Genomic DNA, 12,342 nt, shown 5'->3' with positions numbered 1-12,342 from the left:
TAAAACGGGTAAGTAAAAAAAACAATCAAATTTGTACAGTTAATTAAAGTTGTTGCGCTTTATTGTATTGTTGTTTCTTTCTTGAGTGTATCGCTGTCTGTACTACACACGATGACGATTCTGAATTTCGCAAGATGCAAAAAGCAAGATTACAAGTATAATACATGCACAACTGCTTTCATACTTTTATATTTCCAGAATATAAATAAGAAGATGAAAATGAGTACAAAAATCCATTTCTTCATCTAAAAAAAAACATGGACGATGGAAGAATTGTCCATCTTTAAATTTTCAGATATGAAAGGGTAATTGCCAGTCATTACCCACATCCGGCACATTCACAGTATCCGATATAAACTGTTTTAAAAAGCTCAACATATAGTACCCTGAAATGGTAGACATCATTCCTTACAAGCTGTCTTTTAGTCAGTTCTTTTGCGTGCATATCCGTGTTTATAAAGCATGGACGTTACATTCAATATCAGGTGGAGACAGTTTACATTACCTGTATTGAAGTAATTCTGTCATGGTCGCTTTCATTTCAAGACGGAGAATGAGAAATGTTGTTAGCATGACAACAAATATTAAAAAATGGCAAACCCATCCCGACTGAGTGTAAATTTTGTACTTGTTGTTCCTGTATTCTTTGAAGACACACATGAACAAAGACTTAAAAGAATTCGCATGACATGAAATATTTTGGGGAAATATCTGTCTTTATTTGTGGCGGTCTGAATCCGACTAAAAAGTTGAAAATTCCATAATATTAATTCCTTTCTTCTGACGTTATTACTTTGCTCATTCGGTAGTTTTGTCTGTATGTCTCTCTAACTAAAACCACTCAGATATGATGGTACCTGGTACTTTTAGATGTTTAGTTTTAGTGCAGCAATATTTACTGCATCATTATAATTTTAAAATGAGAGGACCGTGCTGTTTCAAAAATTCAAGTTTTGTTTATATATTAAATATTGCTTAAGCTTGGATTCAAACTGCAAAACAACACTCTTTAGTTCTTTAAATTACTACTATGTTGAAAGAAAACAGATTGCAAAAATAAATAAAAAACACAACAAATAATAAGAAATATATATAAATAGATAGGTAGTGTGCACTTTTAATATTATTAACTTAGAGTACTGACAAAACATGATTTAATCAAAACACTGACAAACTTGCTGTTTTTCATTCTTTGTATTAATGTACACAGTACCCAGGGCAATTCTATTTACCATAATGTTGGACATAAATATCAATTATGCCTTTTCAAAGATGGAACATATTTACATAGTTTTATCGACTGGAGTAAGAATGCTGCACTTCTATATGATGCCGTTCTATAAGGAGAATTGCACTTCCATAAAAATCGATTGTATATATGCATCATTGGTTGGAAACTAGCGTCACTGTAAACATTCAGGTTACATCTCACTTTACTCCTTTATTAATTAAATGTTTTCTTCTGTACATGATGACACATAAAGATATGAACACTTCATAGATTGTTTCATCAATATTCGAGGATGACATAGAAATAAATTTAATACCAGTCCCCCATCTTCAAGTTATAACGGGGCCATTGCCCCTGAAGGAGCGCTACCCCCAACATAATGGGTCCCTCTAATCGTCTGTGGTGCCGAGTTGGCACAATATAAATGTTAAAATTACTATGTCCCTGACGCCTCATGTGTGTGTCGATTCTCTGGTAGCCATAAATATGTTCGTCCAAGCGTCTGGGAATATTTCGGGATCTGCCTACATATTTTATTTTCCCGGTTCTTCTATCCTCATACATATATACTCCTGGAAGTCTGGGTTTTACCATTTTCTGGAATGCAAGAATGTGAAATTCTCTTATAATCTTTAACTCTTCAGATACGGTGGCAGATACAAAATATCTTGACTTGAATATAAATATTCAATTATTTATTGCCGTATCATGTTGTAAATCACGATCGAAAATGCAAAGAAACCACGGACAAAATATGTCATTGCTCAAGCGGTAAGTAACTTCAACAAAACAACGACATTCATCTAGAATAATTTTACATCAAAGAATCCTAATTTAAGACAATATTCAACATTTTGATTTCTTTCATTATTTTAAAGGTTTACATAAAGCAGAATTGCAAATATTTTTTTTTTCAAGCTGGACTTTACTAAGTTTGAGAAGGAAGCATGATCATTTAATAACATTTTAAACATTAACTATCTGTGATGGAAATTTCGCAATCCTGAGCAAGTCCCATGTTGAATTTGTCCAATAATGTTCACAATAAAATCGATTAAGGTTGTGCTTCCAATGATGTCCTTACCGTACACCTGATAAATCTAGGTCTTTCAATGTTTGACAAGCTACTGTATTTATACCTCCTGGTCGGCGCAACAAGATTCAGCTGAAATCGAAAGAATGTCCAATCAAAATGAAGTAATGCTGACCAACAAGATTTAAAGAAAAGACGAAGAGGAGTCAATCGGGAAATACCTTCCCCGAATATTCACGTAGAAGATAATTTTAGGAGACTGAATATATGATGTCAGCAGGTCAAATAAATTTGACCCAAAACATGTGAAATCATACCTCCGCCTGGGGACGGTAAACAGAGATTGTACGTCTGATATAACACCAGTCTGAAATACTAGATAGACACGACTACACCTCTGATTATTGGATTAATAACTAAATCGTGATGCTAATCATAGATTATAAGTTTTAGTTTTATGCAAGCGCTCTGATATACCACACCTGGACGACTGGATCGTTAAGTTATGGTGGCATATTTTCGAAAATTATAGTTTTATCTAAATAATGTAAATTTTTTGTGTCTCAATATTTTATTAAACTAAGTCACGCCCTATCAACAAATCCTAAAATCTGCTTACAAAAGGTTCTTGAAAAATTATACGATTTTCACGCAGTTGGATCTGGAACACAAGGAAGCAAATAGCTTTCAATAAGCGGAATTAATATTTGTCACTGTTTATTCTCTATTTTCATTTATTTTTAAAGCACGTCGTTTCATATATCCAATGTATTTGATACCTGGTGTATAAACCTGTAGTAGTATACCATTTGCATATATTTGGTTTAATAAATGTTACCTGTCCGTTTGGTAAGAATCAAATACTTGTAACATATTAACTGGGTGAATAAAAGCATACATGTACTATTAGTTTGGAAATTACAGTTAATTAACTATTTGGTCCTATTTATAAACAAATTTACTTTAGCGATAACAGTCCAGCTACGGTTGATAACCGTATGTATTGGTCGTCATTATATGCTGGGATCACAACAAAGATCAATAACACCTTAAAAAGTGTGAACAAATAAATTATAATATGAGATTGTCTTGTTATGATGTATGTTGCGAGAGCAAGTGTATCAGTGTCATTGGTGTATTATTGATTTAGAATAGTTATTTTAAAATCGTCTTCCAATACTTTAAAGCTTATACTATTTTAAAGTGGCATTTAATATTGCAGACAGACAGACAATTGACATTATCTGCGATGCATTTGCCATCATGTCAGCTGTAAAACAAGAAGCGTAGTTTAAGCGGGTGTAATGCTAGTGGTTAGCATCAAACATTGTTACAATAACTTTAGACCGCTCCGGCGGCCTATTGGTTAGAGCGTCCGCCTCGGATGCGGGAGGTCGTGGGTTCGATCCCCGGCTGAGTCATACCAAAGACTTACAAAAATGGTACTAACAGCTCCCTCGCTTGGCGCTTGTAGTTAAGAGGTTAGTGTTAGGACTGGTCGGCCTAGTGTCAAGATAATGTGACGGTGGGACATTATGCTACATGCCTGCCTCAGTGCCAGACACTCTTAAAGCTACGTTAAAAATCCAAATCACACACACACACACACACACACACACACACACTGTACAATGTGAAAAACGATGTCATCTTACCCTGTTGAACTGTGGATGATGGACGCTTATTCTTCACTGAGCTCTCAAACTTATAGCTCCCAATAAAAAGGTAAAAACTGACCAATAAAACCGAAGCATAGAAACAAATTGGCCATACAGTCCAATGAACTGTGAGATTTCATTATCTGCATAGTAAGTTTAAAAGAAGAAACATTACTCAGCAAAATCCCCAACCTATATTTATAGATTTGAGCTAATTATAGAAGATATTTCTGCATCTTATGTAATATCAAATAGAACAGATAAAAGTGGGTCTATTATTATATCTGGTACAAAGGCTTTTAAAATTCAAACTGTCACTTATGAACACTACCTCGCTAAATAATACTTTCACAAAAGAAAATTACCCTTTTAAATAAAATCAAAATTAACACACATAATTCTTTATTACAAATAGTTTTTTCGCACCACATAAGCGACACACGCAGAAATCTCTAATTATTGCCTGGCCTGTTGCAGGGGGTGAGTTATTCTGACGGTTAAGGCAACATTGGTTAAGGTTTTTCCACAGTATTTCTGCGTGGTCACAAGATCCTAACCCTAGGGGCTGTGCAGGACTGCTTTCATAATTAGCACATATAATCAATAATCATTATCTCCTTGCAAGGTTAGCTCTTATGTATTCTGGAGATTAAATGTCTTCTAAATGGCCGTAAGTTCCAAATGCCGGGATGTATACCTTTCACACGCACACACACACTGTTGATTCCTGCACTTCAGTAGACAATATGACCCTAGGCAAGGTTTTGTATAATATACTGGCTACATTTTTTCCGTATGGCCACAATTCCTAAATCCTACGAGGGCTTACTGTCATATTTGGACACTACAACCAAGATGCATTGCTCCTTTAACCTCGTACAACACTATGTTCCATCTATTCCCACAACAAGGTCAATATAATTTCAAAGTATTGGTTACAGCTGCGTGCCAACCAGCCAAGGCTAAAATTCCCATCAACATTTTATTATTATTGGTAGTATTTTTATTTACCCATATAAGAAGACGTGCATTTCATTCCACCGCGAGGATTTGATCTTTATTTTCCAAAAGTTACATTTCCTACGAGCGAATACTAATGAACCAATATAGACGGTGTCACATGAAACACAATTTCCTCCTAATGACTTAGCTACCTAGGTATAGCCATGTAGTTAGTGTTATTGTACTGACGATTTGCATAAAATCTCGTCTGCCTTATTCATTGGCAAAAGGTTCCTTACTCTCAATGTAGGTATTACTTGTTATTTTCTTCTATGTCTATAGTTGAGACCTTTTCATTATTCTAGACAGTTTTTTTTCTATGCCTGAATGTAATATTTATTGTTCTACATTTGTTTAGGGGCGGACCGGGATGTTGGGTGTATGCTGAAAGGCATCATACACCCAATAATACGCGCGAAAAACATGAACATTCATACCTGTTTTCAAAATAATTAAAAACGTTCCAATATTTCAAACCTTTTTAGAAAGATCTAAAAATAACTTCGTTACTCCAAAAACATCTTCAGAAAGTATGAAACACGTTTTTATCGGTGGCAGGGATACGCTAATGTAGATTATACGGTTGTATCGATTGTTGTTTCTCTAACTCACTATTATACATATATCTAAGTGGGAAGAATATTTGTTGGCAAAATGCTAGATGTATCTCCAGGTACGGTTTTTTGACAACATGTATTGCTCCGTATTCAAGCCGGTTACGAAAGGCACTTACATGATAATCTATACTTAGCCTTATCAGGTGCAGTGGGGATTTGCTGTTGTTGTGGGCTTAACGCCATACATAAATCGATCACTTAAAATCCTGATGCGTCCTTGTTCCTGCAGTTTGACTCTACCCCATATCTCTTAAATGTTCATTGGTTCACCGTAGTTAAATATGATTGGCGAGGTCATTTCGTTTCCTATTAAGCTCCACCTTCGCTAGGCAAGGAGCTATAAAGTAATATAAACAAAACTAGAGTTTCGTCAGAAGCTGTAGGTATTTTGGAGTGTGTAGTTAGTTGGTAGAGGATTCGGACTATTTGTTAGGACCTAGGTGAGTGTTTTATTTTATGACTAATACAACTTGAAATGAGTTATCGAAGAATCCACATGGTAAAGGTTTAGTTGAAAACATTTAGTTTACCGCAGATCATAACTCAACGAAAATCTTCAACATATGCACATTTGCATTCCGAGTACTGGTTTAACATCACATGTTTTTCAATTTTCATTTGTTGAACATACTCACTTTTCATTGGCCTTTCCATTTCGACCCCAGCTGAATCTCATCAGCGGTGGCTGACTTCATTGATCACTGCACATCTTACCTGTATTTTCAAGGTGCAATTTTTTGTTTTTGTTTGTGCTGGTACTGGATTTTAGTTAAAGATTTAACTTTATTTTACACAGCTGCTTCTAATTTTATATCCTGGGCATGAAGAATAACAGGTAGTTGACTATAATATGTTGAGGTGTACTTTATTATGACTGCAGTATATATGTAGAAACTGATGAAACCAGGAGTTTCTGTAGATAAAAGTCTTAACACCTGACTTTTTAAAATATTTTTCAGCTCACATTCCTGATTAAAATTTGAACATAGCTATTTAACTTGGCAGTTGTTTAAACCTACATGTGTGATTTGATATGTTATAGGTAATGGCTTTTAACACATACATATTCAGGTATTAGTATCAGTTACCGAATAAGAACATTCAGGATCAATCGAAAATCAAGTGATTTTAAAACCAGATTCGCGTTGATTGGATCGTTGTCGGTATCAGTTGGTTTTATAATAATATACTTATATAATTTGTTGTAGTCTTGTTCACACGTCTTGCTTTAATATGAATCAAAGCACACACACACACACACACACACACACACACACACACACATAGAAGGGGAAGAGAGTGACTGTTTTAAGCAAGGAAAAGACGAAGGATTACCATTTCTTAATTTCAGTCAATTAATTGAGATACTCTTTACCAATTTATCATTTATTTTTCGCATAAACTGATGTATCGATTAATTTGCACCATTGGATATGGTAATTTCTTAAAGAGGTCATATGTACATCTTACTCTATACCATTAGTCCTGGAACACGTACAGATAGATTATTAGGGCACATTCTGTGATTGTGTGTGTGTGTGTGTGTGAGAGAGAGAGAGAGAGAGAAGACTTCACCATCTTGCCATCAACTTCGTTAATTTTTAATTAATTGAATGATTTTATGATTCAAGCAATAAACTGCTACAATTACCATTGAAACACATCTTTGAAGTTAGCCGACTTCTCTTACGCATGTTTCAGGCTCAGATTGAGAGCGTGAAACCTTCAATAATCGAGTGACTTCCATAGAACATTTTAATCAAGAACATTACCAGGTAAGATAGTTTTAATAAACACTTTGTGACTCATCTAAAAACATACATGTTAATCATTCCTGAAAGCAGCCATTAGTAAATACAACATTTTCCCTTCTCAAGATACCGTAAATGTAAATATGTTTAGCTAGATTGAGTTTTTCTGATTTTGGAAAGAATTAATGTAAACTTTTTATTGGTCTCCCTCTAATTGATGTTGATTGAAAAAATTGTGCGATCTTCCTTCTTGTATATATTTTGCTTTCTGTTCCAATGTTGTTGTTTACAAGTTTTAGTTACGGAGATATAAACCAAGAGTCATCACTTGCTTCTTGAATTAAATTCATGTGATACTATGTATAGATAAAACGTTTAACAAACAAATAGTAGCTGCATAATCGCTTTACGAAAATCTATCAACATGTACAAAAGTGTCTAATTAAAGTAATATTGGCACAGAGTAACATTCTTATTAGTTTTCAAAGAGACACGATCTTATTTAGGAAACAGTTTTGAGAAAGACGTTTCTTGTTTTAATTTTTGCGATACTGACTAATGTACAAAGTTCCTAAATATCTTTAGAGCTAAACTGGTAAGATTGACGATACTTTTTACTTTCCTTTTTTGAGGAACATCATTAATAATTAAAACCTGATTAAAAAAATATATTAGCATCAATAATAATTCAGTCTGTGAACTTTGTTATTACGTCAGCATTAATGAAATCCGTGTACTTTATTATTAACATTAATATTAATTCAACTTGTGAATCGGAAGTATGTTGAATGTCATTCAAGCAAACAAACTCGAATGATATGTATCAGATAATCATGTGTCTGATTCGTTAAGTTTGTTTCGACCAAATTTCAATCAGAATGTCACCAAGCTTGATAAATAAATTTATGCAGTCATTGTGTTGGAGATTCTTTAATAAGTGCAATTAATGAGAAGAACATGCAATCTGATTTGTACTGCTTCTATCCTTTATTGATGCAAAAACTATATATCTCATATAATAGTGATTTAAAGAAACAGTTATTCGAGTCTGTTCTTGACGTTGACAAATGAACATTTCTAAAATAAGATTTACCCTTGTCGTCAAAATTTCCTCACGGTAATATTATTAGTGCAAGTACCCATATACCTATTCATCATCCATAAATCTATTTGTCTGATGTATTGCTCATATGTTATATTCAGATCATATATGCATATTACAAACATCTGATTCATAAATGCACAAAATCTGTCAATTACTATTAGGTAATACTTCTGATTCTCTCAAGGAGAAATAAGACAAAATTACCACTGATACAAGAAGAATATTTTTATATTGCTAATTTACTTTTTTGTATTTGAATATGTAACTACTAGATCGATCTAGTCTGAATACTTGTAATATATGAATATGTATTATAATAACATATGTATTCTAATAATAAAAAATATACGAAAATCATATTATAATCGCATATATATTCTAATAATTTGTAACCATATTAACAGCTGGTGGATGGACACTTTTGAAAATTTCCAAAACTGATTTATGTATATTCTTTATATTCAAACCAAAATAATTTAGACCTGACTTCTCATGTCAAAAACCAACCTCATGAAACATAAAACGTATTTAACTTAAAAGCTATGTTCTATTTTCAGTGTGTGTGTGTGTGTGTGTTTCCTCAGTTGATTGATTTCATACACTTCATTCCCCAGCCCCCGGAATAATATTCCATTCCACTGAAAATCCTTACTCGAGACTCATTTGGCCAATCAAAAGACTGCATTGTGAATTCGATTAAGGTTTCACACTTTCAGATGATATTGACAACTCGAGAATCCCAGACTAAAGTTGTAGGGCTGACGTCTACGAGCATCTCTCTGAAAGACGATCAAAACTGTGCTCAGAATCAAAGATTAGAGATATTATTTTTTACTGATGTGCTACTTCTACTTTGTCATGACGCTTTAACATCTTAAAAATATCATTTATTACTTATTACAGAAATGGGACGAATTTACCAAGGAGTGTATATCTTTGAAAATAGACGGACAGGAAAAATTGACTATGTGGGGAGGTCGAAAAACGTAAGAAAACGCCTAAATCAGCATAAGGCTAAATGCTGGACAAATTCATGCAACGCATATGTAATCCCAACTCGGGATCACAAGAAACTTGAAGGACCAATGATGGTTTGTGTTGCTATGCTGCAGCAACAGTGGCCGAAAAGAAACAAAAAAATGGGCGACTGGCGCTAAATTTGCGAACTCGTTTTCAAGTCGTGATACATGTACGTTGATTTCATGTTGTATAGCATGAGAAATAAAATATAAGAACTGTATATCTTGGCTTATGAATAAAACAGAACAAGTATTTACGGTACCTGCTTTCTATTGGTCCGTGATGTAGCTCTCCTTTCTATTAAAGTAAACATACCACAGAGCACACGTCTATATATCTGGTAGAAAATTCATGTTTTACTCCGGAATTATAAACAAAGCATTTGAGCATGAATACTATTATAGAATATCTAAAATTAAAGCTAAGAAAAGATTCTATAGTTAATTGCTGGTTAAGTGGGCTGCTTTACTGTAATGTCTCTAATTTGTTTCCAGAACGTTTAATTGAGAAAATATTTAGTATACAAATTTTCGTTATTATATGCATTTATTTACTCTCAAAATTAGAGAATCAAAACATAATATCTCAACGGAGATAAAAACAATTAGGATGCTTATTAAAAAAAAAAAAAAAAAAAAGACACATAACTTCATTCGTCATTGTCATGTAGGTCAAAGATGGATAACACCAAAAACTATACCATTTTTCTTTATGGTCATAAATTCCTAAACCTTGGAGAGATTGCTAACATTGTTGGTACTTATAATCAGTTAGCATTGGTCTTTTATCTCCACTCATTCACGCCATCTCCATACTTCTAAAGACCATTTGAGAATGCTTGCAGTAAAGCTGTTCTCTATGAACATATCTCCTAAGCATTCTGAGCGATAAATCTCATATTTGGACTATAGATTCATTCACCAAAACCCGCTCTCTAACCGTCGGTGAATCTCAAGATCGAATTCCGAGTAACATTTTCAGTAAAATTGAATGCATGGTCACAGGTTCGAAACCCACCGAGGGATAGATGACGTACTTAAATAGTGGAATTATTAGCCATTTTTCTTTCAATACTATACACCTCGTAACCCCCACTGCTCCTCTAAGCAAGGTCAAGGAGTTTTAAACATTTTGCAGTATTCATAGTTAATTGTTTAATCTATCAGAATAAGTTCTTAAAACTTCAATAAATTGTTTTCACAGAATAAGTTGTCACTGTTCATCTGCAAGCACATACATCCCACCTCTTCCTTTGGGCAGGGTCAATGACATTTGATGCTCTTTCTTTATGTTTGGTTCCATTGTTCCTTTAGTGTCATAAGTAACAAACACCGTGAGAAATAACTGTCGTGCTGCAACACTACAATCAGGAATTATTGCTATTTGAAATCAATATATCCCAACCATGTATGTGACCCTCATGAAAGGTCAAGATTATTTGGAAAATATTGTTGAAATAATGGTTATATTTTATCCGTATGGCCACAGGTACAAAACCCCACGCGAGATTACTATTATACATGGGCAGTAGAATGAGTAAGCATTGCTTTATCAATTCCATCACCATTTTCCACCATCTATCTCTGCAGCTAGATAAAAACAAAGTAATTTGATAATATTGGCAAGCATTTAGTGAAAAGTTTTCTGTATGGTCATAAATCCCGTAAAATAAGTAAGAATTGTATATCCAGCTGCATCCACGCCCACCTTCCCGCTGGCCTTTGGGCAAGGTCAATGTCACGAGATAATCCTGCTGAATTGTTCGCTTATATTTTCTGAATGGGAATGAATCCCTAATTATTCAAAGAGATTGCCTTCATATGTGGGCCGATGAATTGGTAAGTATTGCCTTGAGGAACGGTCAAGATCATATCAAAACCCTTTGTTAATATATGTGTATATTGATTGATTATATATATACTTATACAGATACATGCATACATACATACATACATACATACATACATGAACTATATTCGGAAAGGAACGGAAAAGTTCATTTATCTTTTTTCTGAAAGCCTATTTGATGCAACGTGCTATGAGTAATATCTCGTACTAGACTCTAAACCATTTTTCACTTACCTTTTTTCAACTAATGTTGTTGAAAAAGTTGCAAGATAGATATCTACTTTTTCACCATTTGAAGAAATTGTCGTTTGCTTTTTGTAGAGTATTGAACTGAAGTTTATTTAGTTTATATTATTTTGATACTCTACTTTATATATACTTGCTTTGGACAACGTGAACTCTTCTACCACTGATGGAGCATTCCATAACCAATGTACAACCCTATTGTGAATTATCGTGGGACCCCTAGCCATATGAGCATATATTTGCTGATTGTTATCTCTAAGCTCTTCATAGTTGTTGTTGCTGTTCTCTTGTATAAACTCAACTGCAGGCCCAGTCTAAGCAATAGTCCGTTCTAGTACATCAATATTGTGTACTTCCCGGGAAGTCCTGATCTATTATTCTGCCTCATCCCTTAATCGACCTAGTTGTTTGGTCGTTTGTGCCTTTGAATGTAGCATCAAGCCACTTGCAAAGGCAACTGATGAAATTATCTACATATGATATTTTAAATGTAGATCTTCATCACAAACTGGGAGGTGAGCCGATCGTTTCATATCACCAATCTCTTGGACATCGTTGGCTTAACATTCATGCCAACCCATGATACCAGTCTCTTCCAGTATTGTCAGTATCTATCTTGCCTGGATATGTGTTTCAATGAGGATTGTTAGATAATCAATGAAACCTCATATAGATGGTAATCGTATATCTGATATTGTTTCTGACTATATTGTCTTGCGTTATGCTCTTTTAGTGATAAAGTTCATGCCATAGACTAACAGTATCACCGAGATGGTATAGCCTGTGATGATCCATCTTTCATCCTCAGTCAATGAAGTGGTGCGCGTCTCT

At 34.2% G+C, this 12,342-nt stretch overlaps 2 long non-coding RNA genes across 2 annotated transcripts; one reads left to right on the top strand and one right to left on the bottom strand.

The window, feature by feature from the left end:
- Window positions 1–1,097: 1,097 nt before the first annotated feature.
- LOC149804932 (uncharacterized) lies at window positions 1,098–4,055 on the bottom strand. Its single transcript, XR_016417264.1, has 3 exons — window positions 3,920–4,055; window positions 2,316–2,396; window positions 1,098–1,828 (listed from the first exon to the last, which is right to left on the bottom strand). It is a non-coding gene; the product is annotated as an uncharacterized LOC149804932 (long non-coding RNA).
- A 1,774-nt stretch (window positions 4,056–5,829) lies between these two features.
- LOC149804931 (uncharacterized) lies at window positions 5,830–9,637 on the top strand. The gene is made up of 3 exons (XR_016417262.1): window positions 5,830–5,981; window positions 7,243–7,316; window positions 9,301–9,637. It is a non-coding gene; the product is annotated as an uncharacterized LOC149804931 (long non-coding RNA).
- The last annotated feature ends 2,705 nt before the right edge of the window (window positions 9,638–12,342 follow it).

This window comes from Sinohyriopsis cumingii, chromosome 2 (assembly GCF_028554795.1).
Source record: "Sinohyriopsis cumingii isolate HCF-2022 chromosome 2, ASM2855479v2, whole genome shotgun sequence".
Classification (NCBI taxonomy): domain Eukaryota; kingdom Metazoa; phylum Mollusca; class Bivalvia; order Unionida; family Unionidae; genus Sinohyriopsis; species Sinohyriopsis cumingii.
This window is presented reverse-complemented; position numbering and strand designations above follow the sequence as displayed.